Below are 14907 nucleotides of genomic sequence, written 5' to 3'. Positions count from 1 at the left end.
TATTTGACAGAGAGAGACACAGCGAGAAAGGGAACACAAGCAGGGGGAGTGGGAGAGGGAGAAGCAGGCTTCCCACAGAGCAGGGAGCCCGATGTGGGGCTTGATCCCAGGACCCTGGGATCATGACCTGAGCCGAAGGCAGATGCTTAATAACTGAGCCACCCAGGTGCCCTTTCTCTTGCTTCTTGAAATAGACCTGTATTGCTATAAAATTCCCTCTTAGAACAGCTTTTGCTGTATCCCAAAGATTTTGGACCAGTTGTGTTTTCATTTTCATTTGTTTGCATGTATTTTTCGATTTCCTCTTTGATTTCTTGAATGACCCATTCATTGTTTAGTAGCATGTTATTTAACCTCCATGCATTTGTGTTTTTTTCCAGGTTTTTTTCTTGTGGTTGATTTCTAGTTTCTTAGCTTTGTGGTCAGAAAAGAGACATGGTATGACTTACATCTTTTTTAATTCGTTGAGACTTGTCTTGTGGCTTAATGTGTGATCTATTCTGGAGACTGTTTCGTGTGAACATAAGAAGAATGTGTACTGTCCTGTTTTAGGTTGGTATGTTTAGAATATATCTGTTAGAGCCATCTGGTTCAGTGCGTCATTCAAAGCCACTGTTTCCTTGTTGATTTTGTGTTTGGATGATTTTTCCATCAAGGTAAGTGGACTGTTAAAGTCCCCTACTATTATTATATTACTATTAATTACTTCCTTTATATTTGTTGTTAGCTGCTTTATGTATTTGGGTGCTCTCGTGTTGGGTATATAAATATTTACAATTGTTATATTTTCTTGTTGGATTGTTTCCTTTATGATTATATAGTGCCCATTCCTCTTGCTTCAGTCTGTTTTAAAGTCTATTTTGTCTGATATAAATATTGCTACCCCAGCTTTCTTTTCACTGCCATTTGCATGATAAATGCTTTTCCTTCCCTTCATTTTCAATCTGCATGTATCTTCAGGTCTGAAATGAGTCTCTTGTGGACAGCATTTGGATGGGTCTTGCTTTTTTATCCATTCCATCACCCTATGTCTTTTGATTGGTGCACTTAGTCCATTTACATTCAAAGCAGTTATTGATAAGTATGTACTTATTGCCATTTGTTACTTATTTTATGATTGTTTTTGAAGCTATTCTCTGTTCCTTTCTTTTCTTGCTTTCCTCTCTCATGGTTTGTTGGTTCTCTTTAGTGATATATTTGGATTCCTTTCTCTTTATATTTTGCATATCTATTACTGGGTTTTGATTTGTGGTTACCATTGGGTTTGCATATAACAGCTTCTGCGTATAGCAGTCTATATTAAGTTGATGGTCACTTAAGTTTGAATCCATAATTTACTCCTGTCTCCCTTCCCCATGTTTTAGGTATATGGTGTCATATTTTGCATTCTTTTATTTTGTGAATCCCTTGACTGATTTTTATAGATATCCTTGTTTTTACTGCTTTTGTGTTTTCTACTTTTCTTTCTCCTACTTATATCTTTATTTTTCACTCAAAGAGTTCCCTTCTACATTTCTTATAGGGCTCATTTAGTGGTCATGAGTTTTTTAAACTTTTGTTTGTCTGGGAAACTCTTTATCTCTCCTTCTATTCAGAATGATAGCCTTGCTGGGTAGAGTGTTTTTGGCTGCAGTTGTTTTTTTTTTTTTCTTTCAGTACTTTGACTATATTATGCTACTCCCTCTGGCCTGAAAAGTTTCTGCTGAAAAATCTGCTGATAGCCCTATGAGGTTTCCCTTGTATGTAACTGTTTTCTTTGCTGTTTTGAAAATTCTCTTATTATTACTCCTTTTTGCCATTTTAATTACTATGTGTCTTGGTGTGCATTTCTTTGGGTTGATTGTGTTGGGGGCTTTCTGTGCCTTTTGGATCTGGATTTTTGTTTCCTTCTCCAGACGAGAAGTTTTTAGCTATTATTTATTTAAATAAATTCTCTGCCCTCTTTTCTCTCTCTTCTCTTTCTGAGATCCCTATAATGCAAATGTTATTATACTTGATGGTGTTGCTCAGTTCCCTATGTCTATTCTCATTTTTATTATTACTTTTCCCTCTCCCATTCAGCTTGATTGCTCTCTATTACTCTGTCCTCCAGGTAACTGATCTGTTCTTCCCCTTTCTCTAGGCTACTGTTTATTCCATCTAGTATATTTTTAATTTTATTTCTTTAGTATTTCTTCTCTGATTGGTTCTTTTTCATGTTTCCTGTCTCTTTGTTAAGGGTCTCACTGAGGTCTTCCATTATTTTCTCAAATCCACTGAGTATCCTTATGACCATTACTTTAAATTCTCCATCAGGCGTATTACTTATCTCTTTCATTAAGGTCTCCTTCTGTGATTTTGTCCTTTTCTTTCATTTGGGAAATATTCCTCTGTCTCCTCATTTCATCTAACTCTCTGTGTCTGTTTCTATGAGTTAGGAAAGTCAGCTGTGTCTCTGGCTCTTGAAGGTCGTGGCCTTATGAAGAAAGGGTCATGTAGTTTCCTGCAGTGCAATATCCCCTATTCACCAGAACCAGGCACTTCATGATGTTTCCTGTGTGTTGAATGTGCACTGCTGCTGTGGTGAGCCACTTTTGCCTTCAGCCCAATCATGTGCAATGACTGTCTTTGCCTGTTGTGGACGTTATTTCATCCCTGTGGTGTTAGTGGGCCAATATGGGCCCGCCTTGTGCTTGAGTTGAGTCAGACCAGGTATTTGCCAGAGATGCAGTAGCAGTGAACTGTAGGAGGATGTGGGGACAGGGCTTTCAGTGCCAGCAAGATCTGCAGTGGTCAGAAGGGAACAGCAGCTGCTGGACCACAGGCCAGTTGGAGGGGGTGGGTCCACAGAAGCACATAGGGTTGGGATGTTTGGTGCTAGCAGGGCCTGTGGGGATCTGCTGGTGGGGGCATGCCTCCAGGAGAACACGTGGGCAGGTGTATTGTTAGCAAGTTAAGTAGCCAGTGTTGGTGCTATGCTGTTTACTACTGTTATCTTTGTGTTTATGCTGGGGGGAAGGGGAGAGAAATACCAATTCCCAGATCCAGTACATGCTCTGAATTTAGTAAACACATCCCCCTCCCATATACCCCAGATGATTTTCAAACTGCTGCTTCTATGCTGTATCTCCATGGGGCTGTTTTTTTGTGCTGTCTCCTTATGGGTGAGGGCACAGTTTCTTCCCTGGTTCTCCCATGAGTCTGCTGATTTTGAAAGTTCTGGGGTTTAAACTGCACTAATTGTAAGAACTCCTGAAATTTGGCCCTTCTGGTTTTCAAAGCCAAATGTTATGGGTATTCATCTTCTCCACATAGGCTCCCCATGCCTAGGGTGCCTGATGTGAGAATCTGTTTCTTTCCCCTCTCTGTGCCCACAGTGTCCCTCCCTCACAGGTACAGTCCTGTGGTCTGTTTATCTCCTGACTGCTTCTCTGCCCTCCCTATCCTCTTTGATGTGACTTCTCTACATGTAGCTGTAGAGAGTTTGTTCTGCTAATCTTCAGGTCATTTTCTAGGTTGTTTGCACTCATGTGGCTGTTATCTATTTGTATCCTCGGGAAAAGGGGAGTTTAGGGTCCTCCCACTCTGCTATCTTCCCCAGAAGTCCTTATCAATGCATTTTAAAGGAAGAGAACATAGATGTTGAAATTCTACGTTAAATAGACAAATACTATTACAGATAAATACTCCTCATCATCCTTATATTCACAGACATCTATATAGAAAAGCAACTGCCCCCAAAGTCACATGAGTGAAAGGAAACTTAGAAAAATATGTTTTGAAGTACACATTTATTCTAACACTTAAAATATGAATAAAGGCCAATTTTTTTAGTCATGAAAAGCTTTGTTTTTTCTGAATTACAGATATTTGGTAATTTATTTCATATCTTTTGTTTGGTCATTTGTTTCTCACCTTCATGAGATTTCATAAATACCACATAAAGACCTCTCAAAATACTTTTATTTCATTCCCCAATTTTGAAACATTCCTTTGACATTAGCACTTCTAAAGAGTTGTAGGAACAAAAATTGTACTGATTTTTCTTGTCCCCCAGCTCTCCTTTGCCTTGAGAAGAATCTAGTTGGAGTAAGAAATGCTCATATTGTGTCAAAGAGAACATTCATGAATACTATGGATTCATAATCTCATCACATCCAACAAACATGTATTTTCTGAAGAAAAAGTATAATAACAAGAACATTTTGTCAGTGATTATTATGGACAAGCACTATTATGAGTGTTCCAGTTGAATTATTTTATTCAATCCTCATCACCACCCTCTAAGGTACCCTTGTTATCTCTATTTCAAAGAAACACAAAGTGAAACCCAGAAGAATTAGGTGATTTTCTGGTAAACAAAGATGACAGGGTTCAACTTCAAGTAAACTGATTACTGGAGTCAGTAATCAGCCCATACCTTAACCTATTACTCACTAGTACTTTGTGAATAAGCCAGTAACAACTAACCAAGTGCCCACTGCATGAAGAAGGAGAAGAAATATTTGCTGAGTGTGTTTGGTTGTGCTGGTTGGATATGTTATCTAAATTCTTTGATCTTGATCTATATTAGTTTTGCTTATTTGTATCCTTAAAAGGAGTTGGAAGGAAAATAAATGAGAAGAAGCCAACCAGGTTTCCTAGAGTTTGGCCACTAATCATAAAGTTCCTTAAAATCAGATTTCTATATTTAAACTAATAGTTTTGTTTTGTCATGTAACTTTCTTTAAGGAAAATATTAGTACTAATAGCTAATAATAATTACTCTTAATCTGTAGTGGGTACTGAGCTAAATGTGTGCCGTTCACTAGCTCCCTTAGCTGTGCAGGACTCCAAAGCTCACCCGTATTCTCAAATATTATACCAGTTTCTTTCAAGATAAAGCATGTTTTCTAAGAATTAGGGTTGTATCTATAAGATCAACTGTTTCTATTGTGTGTATGTGGTGGGGGTAGAGGTTTGGTGTGCTAACCACTCTGTAATTAATGCATATCCCAGTCAGGTTGGTTAAGGGATGATCACAATGACCAGCTCAGGAAACAATTTTATTATTTCAGTCAACAGTGGAGTTAGATCTACTAAGCAATTACCTAATCAACTTCTCAACAATGAACTGCACAATAGCTAAAAACTATTGGCCATTTAGTTAGAGCTGCATTGATAAGTATTATTTTAATAGGATATTACAAGCTCATTTTAGAGGATACAAAATGCCTTCTTTTGATATCTAGAATGTATGTGTGCTAATATCTGAGAAATAAATCTGTAATTTTATAACTGTCATGTCCTATTGGCAAAAATATCAGTGTATTTTGTAATGGTTTAGTCTAATCAACTCTCAATTTTGGTACACTCAGCTGAGTTAGTTATTATACTTTACATTTGGGCCACTACAGCTCTGTGTCTTCATTCATGTAAATGGCCTTGTTTCTGTTTTCCTACCAAGCTTTATTATATTTTGCATTTCCTCTATATCTTTGCCTTGCAATCAGAATATCATGAATATCATTGAATTTTATATTCAGGCAGTGAAAGAATTCAGCGCATTAACAATCCATTCCTAAAATTACAACAAAATTGACAAAATATAATATAACCCTTCATTGCTGTTAAAACTAAAGAGCATGAATCTTAGCTGGTCATTTGCTACAGTAGCAGGTCTATATTGCATCCCTTTCTTTATACATGCAGATTTTTAATAGAGAAATGCTCATAGGACATTTAATCTCAGCTATATCAGGAACATTTCACATACTCAAAAAGAACCAGATCAGAAAGATAGCTATTCATAGATCATTGAGATGGAAAGATTCTCAAGAGGTTATTTAATCCACAACCTTACGATTTAAACCTGAATAGAAAAATAATAGTATTCTAACTTTTCCTCAGCTTATTCTTTAAAATCAGCAAGAACAGCATTATGTGCTAACACATATTATAACTATCTCCTTTATATTCAGAATGCTCTTCAGAGTTCCCCTAAATCTCTGTATTTAAATTCAGTATTCAAATTGATCTCAATGGAGACCTAAAATCTCATCTTCCACCAAATCCACACTGTCTAGCTAATACTCCTGAGACCGTTACCGCCTCTATACAATCTGACTGCCATCAGACTCCTTTTCCAGACTTCTCTCACATCTCCTATCCTTCTAAATGAGCCCTGAGCAGTATTTTCCTCCAGTACACACTGTATTCTCCTATAGCCCTAGGCCTAGAAGACACTCCATCTTAGTTAAAATCAAGCCCACTTCTATGTCCTCTCCATCATAAAGACTTCCTTCAACATGCCATCCAAAAGTGATGTACTCTTTCTGCTTCTGTCTGGTACTATGCATCTCCCGTTTTTTGTTCTGAATGTCAAATGTGTATCATTTGCTGGACTAATGGAATTGATCCATAGAAGGTGATGAGATGTGCTGGACTTCCTAAAGATTTCTGATAGTTATACTTACTGTTGACAGGGGAATAGGAGAAGGGAGACACATTTTTTGAGAACTTCCCTTTATTTTTTAGCTAGTCTTTTTCTGCTCATTTCTTAGTACTTTCCATTTCTTTTTTTATCCTACCTTTGAGATATTTTATCAAACTCTGTATTTCAACAGTACTGACTATAATTGTTGTTTTGTGTGTGTGAGAGAGAGACTGAAAAACCATATAGTCCCCACAGTCTTAATAGTATTAGATTTGAATATTTTCAAATAAAAAACTAGACTTATATTCTCACTTAGGTAGTACTATGCAAATGAGTCAAAATTGCATAGCTCTTCACCTCTACAATAAAAAAGGAAGTAGCAAGACCTCATTACATAGGCAGAAAGTGGAATAAATGTAGTTCCTAAAAATGTCAGACTAAAATTTTATAATCTGATGATTTACAGTTCATTCTGTGGTTTTAGTGTGTAAAGGATAAGCATATCTAGAGGAAACGGATGAATTGGGTCAAGTAAAATTGGAACCCATTAAAATACCAGCCTGAACCTTTGAGGTATAGAGAAGCTTGGCCACCCAAGTGATATATTATATAGCCCATTATTTGCTTCTGAATTTCCTACTTTTCATCTGACCAAGAGAATGGAAGGCTCGAGAATCCTCCCCTGAAGCCCTTCATTTTGGAATCCAGTTCAGGAGAGATTGAAAATCACGGAGGAATATTTGCCTATTTGAAGTTTCAAACAAATCCTTATGCAAAGAATTTTGCATAACTCAGATTCTTGCATTTATCTTCAAACTCACTTTGTCATATGATGCCTAAAATCTAAAGGCATGTTTCTATTCAAGATTATTATTTTGTCATTAAAACAAAGGCACCAAAACAAGCTTGCATTTACTAACCATTCAAAGGGGGAAATCTGCATGCTTCTCACTTGTTTGGAACAACTTGTTTCAAAAGATGCAGTATATTTGTATGCATAAGGCACTATCCCCCTAATTATAATTTCCTTTTGCCTATTTAAGAAAAACACAACAGATGTATCTCTACCAACTCTTGGACTGTCACATGGCAAAAGAACAATTGAATAAATGCTTCAAATAAATGTTCAAGCACTGGGACATGAATAATTTTTCAGCATATCCTTGTTGCCATATTACAGCATTTAACCCTAATGCTATCTTTGTTGAGAATGCAGATGATGAACAAGATGGTTTGCATTCTACTCAGATCACTCTCCTCTGTGATCAGTAAGCATCAGAAACAGAATCTACACATAGCAGAGCAATTGCATTTTAAATGTCACATAGCTGCCTTTATTATTCCAGCTGGCTTGTGGAAAGAAAGGTCCCTCTGTTAATGAGACTAACACTGTCAGCCCATTATAATAGATTTAAGCAAATAAATAACATGTTTGCCATTTCTTCTCTTGTTTTTCAAGCACTATTTTTGTCACTGATCTCATTGCTACAGACATTTGAGTGGAATAACTATAATTGTTGCATAGCTTAGGAATGGAGTACACATGGAGTCTGTATTTATTTTAGACAATTCAGCATATTAATCCAAATTGTCCCCAAAGCCTATCCTCCTCATGGTCCTTGCTCACATTTGCCATTAACGCCAATATGACAAAAAGATACAATGGGTTAGGTTTAGTCGTTCACTAATGCGTGGCGGTACCTATTGCACACTTGACAAGAGAGGAATAATAACCATATAGCTTCAAAAGGGACAAAGTCTACTGCAAGCTAAGAAAGGGAATAGTACAGATCTGTCTAAATTATTGCCGAAAATTGATTTGAAAATAGAAACCACCAATCTTTGTCTTACGTGATTCAAGGAAGTTAAAATCCACTGGAAGAAAATTCCATCTGTATTGAGAAGCCATAAATATTATTTTATGAAAAGGTCATGCTTTTCTAATTATCCACAATAAGTTAGCATGTTTGGACACTGACGCTTGCTTGCTAAATGGGTAAACCACACCACATAATCCATAGTGTCTTATTCCTTTCCGATTTATCAATTCTCTTGTAGGCACTACATGAGTCACATAATGGTTCTTTAAGGCATGAGCTTTTCACCTTCTACAGGCTCTCTCTGGGTCACCAAATGAGTAGCATGTCTTCACATACCACCTGAGCCTCATGATGGCCAAATCTAGAGTTCTGGTCTTACCTGCCCTTTAACTCCAAATGTAAATATCCAACTTCTTGGTTGTCCTTCCTACCTGACTGCTCAAAAGACATCTCAAATGAATGTGGCCAAAACAGAACTCTCTACAGTTTACCCCAACTTTTCATTCCTCATCCCTCCCATTCAGTAAGTAACTACCCAGTTATTCTAGGCAAAAATCTCCGTATAATTGTATAGTCCTTTTCCTCTCTTCATGCCCTCCCAACAGACACAACCATATCTGTAAAACACACCTGTTGGTTCTATCTCCATCCTATCTCTCAGCCTTTTTCCTACTTTTATCTCTACTACTAACTACTAAATACTGTGGTGCCAACTGTAGGCTTTGTTTTTACCTGGACTCCTTCAGTAGCTTCCTGTCTGGTCCTACCTACTCTTTTTCCTCCCCTCCCTACTCCTCTCCTTTCTTTCTAGAATCAAGAGTCTCTGAGTATCTTTTATAATGAACAATGTCCGAATTTCCTAAACTGCCTTTAAACAGAAAAACAGAATAGTGGAAAGGGCATATTAACATTTTTTACCTTGCAGATTCTGTAAGCTCAGAGAATAAAAAAGTGCCTTACAGACTCAATGAAGTTGCGTGAATCTGGAAATGCGTTCTATGAAACATAATCTCTAGCATAAACTGTTTTTTTTTAAAGATTTTTTTTTTTTTATTTGAGAGAGAGAGAATGAGATAGAGAGCGAGAGATCATGAGAGGGGGCAGGGTCAGAGGGAGGAGCAGACTCCCCGCTGAGCAGGGAGCCCGATGCGGGACAAGATCCCAGGACTCCAGGATCATGACCTGAGCCGAAGGCAGTTGCTCAACCAACTGAGCCACCCAGGTGCCCTAGCATAAACTCTGTTAATTCTAATTCTTTTTAAGTCTGTTGTGTTGTAATGATTAGGTAATTAATTATAACATTTATATTGCTAAATTATGTATCATTTTATTTTGTTTTAATGAAGCTATAAGCCCTGTATAGTTCTAAATATTGAAGGACTTCCAGAGTTATACATCTAGTCAAGACTGAGAAAAACAGTGTCCTCTTAATTATCTTTTTTGTTCAATAATTTAGGAATAATACAAAGTAGAATTACTTAATTTTAAAAAGGAAGCAATATTATTTCATCTACATGGGATCAGGCAATTGTCAAAAAGCTTTACAAAGAGAAAGTAAATAGCTAGGGGAGGTAATTTTGTATTACGAATATAACAAAATTCTTTCTAAATATGTGAGCTATCTTACTTGGCTTTGGTAGTGGTTGTTGTTTTGATGGATTTGTTACGGAACTTTTTGGGGAAGAGGAAGAAGGAGATCCAGAATTAGTGATATCTCTGCATGTGCCAAAGCTGAGAAATAAAATCAACACTACTCAAGAAGCAAGTTTGAGTATGTTTGTCTTAGCGTATTTTTCTTTTAAGCTTCAGTAACGAACCTCTAAAATTGTTATAGTATACAGATAATAATCAACGAGGTTTTTCACATTGCTTCTAGAAAAATTGCTTTGTGTTCCAGTTTTAATTAGTGTATTATTATCCATTGCTAATTTGAAGGGTTTAGTCTAGAATTAGCACACAGCTGCAGAGACTGCAAGCACATGAATTGGGGGATTAGCTGGAGTCCATACAAAGGGGAAGGAGTAAATGAGGGAGATGCAATGAATTGCATCTTCCAAATAGCTCCCAAAATTTACCAGCTATTACCTATAATTTAAAAGTGAATCCTTGATGGTAAGGAAACTGTGCTTCTATATTTGGCTTGTTTTATCATATAATACTATAGGATTACCTTACCTCCCTCCCCCCTCCCATTTTGGGGGGGGGGAACTTCAAACATTTGGAAGGCTAAAGAGAATAATTTAACATACTTGATTGTCTCCCACTCAAGTTTAACAAATATCACTACGTCGCCGTATTTGCTGTAGACTTTCCTGAAAGACTTCTCCATTAAAATCAGATTTGTTCATTTTAGTGGCTGAAGTGGAAATCTTCCCCATGCTTGCTAGTGTGCGTGTATGTGCTGGGATAGGAATCCTTTACAGCAGAGTTTCTCAAATGGGTGTGATGCCCCTCCCGGGAGCACTGGGAAATGCAGGGGAGCTTTCTTTCTATCACAGTGTGTTCATTTTCTAGGGCTTCCATAATACAGTACCACAGACTAGGTGACTTACATGGCAACTTATCAAAAAGTCACTATGTTGTAACATTATTACTGCTATGACTTTTTGATAAGTCTTGATATCTCCTAGGGAAATTACCTCTTCTTGTTGTTCTACAAAATGGCCTTACTTTTCTTGGCTTTTTACTCTTCACCTAAATTTTTGAATTAGCTTGCCATGTTAATAAAAACAAAATATATGGGATTTTCTTTGAAAATGCTTTTAAGCTTATAGATGAAGTTGGGGGAAAATATTCATCTTTAAGTATTATCTTGCTGTCATGAACATGATATATATCTCATTAATTCAGGCTTTCAAAAATTATTTCTTTTAGTAATATATTACAATTTTCCTTAGAATTATGCATCCTTAATTAGATTTATATTTATCTTTAACTATTTATTGGTACTATAAATGGTATTTTGGCTTTGTTACATTATTAGATTGGGTATTCATGGATTACTAAAAGGGATGATTTTGATTTTTGAATGTTGGTCTTAGATTCCAGCAGAGTTACTAAATCCTCATTTTTAGTTCTTTTTTTTTTTTATAGGTTTTACTTATTTATTTGACAGAGAGAGACGCAGCGAGAGAGGGGAACACAAGCAGGGGAAATGGGAGAGGGAGAAGCAGCCTTCTTGCAGAGCAGGGAGCCCGATGCGGGGCTCAATCCCAGGACCCTGGGATCATGACCTGAGCCAAAGGTAGATGCTTAACAACTGAGCCACCCAGGCAACCCCTCATTTTTAGTTCTAACAGTTCATCTCTAGAGCTTCTTGAATTGTATATGTAAAGCAATCATATCAACCACAAATGTTCATACATTTTCTCTTATAAAACATGATTTTTTTTGTATTTTTGCATAGGCTAGGGACTTCATAAAAATGCCAAATAGTGTCAATTGACATATATAATTTTTACCTGTTTTTAAATGATAATGCTTTTCAAGTTTAACCATTAAGTGTGATGTGTGTTGTAGGTTTTTAATAGATACTCTTTAATAATCCCCTACTTATAGTTTGTAAAATTTGTATATATCTTATAAAGATTAATCAGTTTTTATTTTTATCAGAAAAATTCTGTGCATATTGAAATGATCACTTCATCTCATTTAGTCACATAATATGGTGAATTTCATGATTTTTACTTGAATTCCTGAGACAAATCTGGATTGGTTAAGCTGTATTATTTATTGCCTTTTATGCTATGACAGATTTATTTTTCTAATATTTTATTCACACGCATTTTCATCAGTATACTGTATCTGTAATTTTCTGATACTGTTGTGTTCAGTTTTGATTTTGTATGAAAGATATACTAGTTTCAGAAGATGATTTGATTAGTGCAGCAGAAACATTTACTTACCTCCCAATCTCTCTCTAAATCTTTCTTATCCTCTTTTTTTTTCTTGATAAGAGATGTCTAATGATATTCTGGCACGTTTCTTTTTCACTTTTACCTAGGCGTGACCATGTAATAAATTCTGGTAGATCTGTGAAATGTTTCTCTTAGTATTATGTATGCACAATAGTGAAGTCTTATATGATGGCTCTGGGTCTAGGCAGGGAGATCCAAACAGAAGTGTTACATGAGATTTTCTGGAAGTTTTCCTAAAAGAAAAGGTATGCACTCTTATTGTTTTACTTTTCTTCTATCTGGCACACGAAACATGATCATTAGAGCTCTGTCAGTCATATTGAATCATAACATGACCTTGAAAGTGGAAACCCCCATACTGAGGATGGTGGTGGAGAAAGATTAGAACGTAGATTCGTGAAGATGCTATGAAGTTGTCCTGACATATCAGCCATAAAAAGTGTGTGTGTGTGTGTGTGTATGTGTGTGAGACAAAGTTCTATCTTATAAAGCTCTAATTATTTTAAAGTTTTCAGTCATGCACATCTGAACCCAATGCTCATTAGTACTGACAATATTTTTATTCCTTTTATTCTGGTTCCTGAGATAATTTGTTTAAGAATTATATGTCCCTTAATGGTTTGTTAACAATATTGTGTAAATCCTCTGAGCTTAAATAGTTTGTCTCACTAACTCCCCCTTCTGAGTTTCCTTCTCAGGAAAGGATACTCACAGTAACCATTGGGTTCCTATTCAACATACGTGATGTAGATCTACATGGTCTACGTGGTAGGGTAGACTGTGGCACTCAACGAAGTATACGGCTCATATCATCCTTCAAAAGCAACTGCCAGGGAAAACAGTTGAATGACAGCCTTCAGATGCCACATCTGGATCCACTTAAACCAAACTTCTACCAGCCAAGAATGGAACATAATGAGAGTGCTAAAGACAAGTTATTTCTGTTCAGCATGGAATTATCCTGTCAACCTTTAGTCAAGGACTCTCTTTTGACATGGTTGAGACTTGCTGAGAATTTTACTGTTGTCAGAATTTCTTTCTACTTAATCCTCCTTCCTTCTCTCTCCACTTTCACAGGAGACAGACCAGTATCATATATTGAAGGCATTCCAGGCTTATTCCTCTTTCCCCTCCTTCATTCCTTCCTAAGATTTCCCCCAATAACTTCTTACATGTTAAAGTTTGTTTTGGTATCTACTTCTCAGAGAGTCTGTACTAGCACAGGATCAAGACATTAAAAATGCAAAAGGCAGGCACTGCCAACTAAGCAAAGAAATAATCCACTTAGAAGATCATCTAGATAATTAGTAATAAAGCCACAGGGTCTCGAAGTCTGAGGTAAACAAAGAATTGTAAAGAGACTGAGAAATTCAGAGCCATAGTAGTAGGACTGTAGCTCTGTGTCTGCAGCTAGCGTCAAGTCCACTGGCCACCTTGTGCTCCTCCTCCCTGATGGGTATGATGTCATTGACAAAGTAGCTTAATGTGACATTTTGTACAGTATCCAGAAGTCCCACCCTGGGCAGAAATTGCCCTCCTCTATGACCTCCATCATACTCAGGCTGCTGCATGGCCTTCGAACAAATCCCGTGAGGAATCCGAAGATGCAGCAGCTGCAGGATGTCAACCAGTAATCTCTCCGCTTGCCCTGGCAGCAAGTCCTCTCAAAAGGAAATGTGGGAGGCACAGTTCCTTGACTGCCACAGACACTAAATTCCATTTTGTCTAATATTAGTACTGGCACATCTCTGTCCACATAGAATACAGTATGTGCTATGGCTGATATTATACTTGATGTTAAAACTGCACTGAACACCACTACTAGTTATCTGGTTGCTGGTTATTGATTATCTAGCCTACATAATTAGTGAATTTTTATTTGGTTATTAGGTACACCATTTTCCTTTTTACTTCTTTTTGTCTTAACTTCTATTTGATCCACTGTTAATATTGCTATACCTTATTCATTATACACTTCCTGGAGTTTTATAAATGCAGGACCTATTTTCTTTCTCACCAGTAAATATTAGACTTTTAAAAAATTTTCAAGGATGTAAAAATAAATAAAAAGTAAACATTCAAATAGAGTTCTTACAATCAGGTATATTCGACCCAAATCTCATTAAATGGAAAAGTAACTCTCAGCAAATAATTTGCAAGTATAAAAGATATTGATTTGGGGGTGGTGGGGAAGAGGAATCATATAATAATAAAGCATTTATTATCTTCTATTGTCTTTCAGAGAAAGCACACAAAAAATATTCCAATCTCTAGGTGTAGGTGCTAACAAGATATGTACTAATAGGGACTGTTGTCTATCTCCACCAAAACTGATTCTGAATGAAAAGAAAAGAGAAACTAAATGATACCCTAAATCTGAGAATCTTGAGGCTCTCCCTTGGGGATGCTGACATCTATTAGTGAACTGGTTTATATGGGTTGATTACGTATATGGGGGCAGGGTGTGATAGAGTGAGCAGCTTGGGGTAGAAGTCAACCAGAAGTAGATTTGTCAGAGATGCATTTGCCTCTTTCCCACGTTTTCTTAGAACAGTCTTTGGCCATCTCATCTCCATATAAATCAGGCTAGCCCTGTCTGCATTAGAGGGATATTAATAGGATAGCACAAAAGTCCTACTGGGTAAAGAGCTGATGGAAAGAAATGGTACAGATTCACCTCCTTCAGCACTCTCCAAAATTCTGAATCCTTTCATTTACATTGAGTAGATGTAAAATAGAACAGTCTCTATTCACAAAAAAGATGATGGCCTGCCGT

This window comes from Eumetopias jubatus, unplaced genomic scaffold, assembly GCF_037043125.1.
Source record: "Eumetopias jubatus isolate StellerSeaLion01/CBP00866 unplaced genomic scaffold, mEumJub1_p1.0 scaffold_5, whole genome shotgun sequence".
Taxonomy (NCBI): Eukaryota; Metazoa; Chordata; class Mammalia; order Carnivora; family Otariidae; genus Eumetopias; species Eumetopias jubatus.
The sequence above is the reverse complement of the archived record's forward strand: the minus strand, read 5'-3'. Positions refer to the sequence as shown.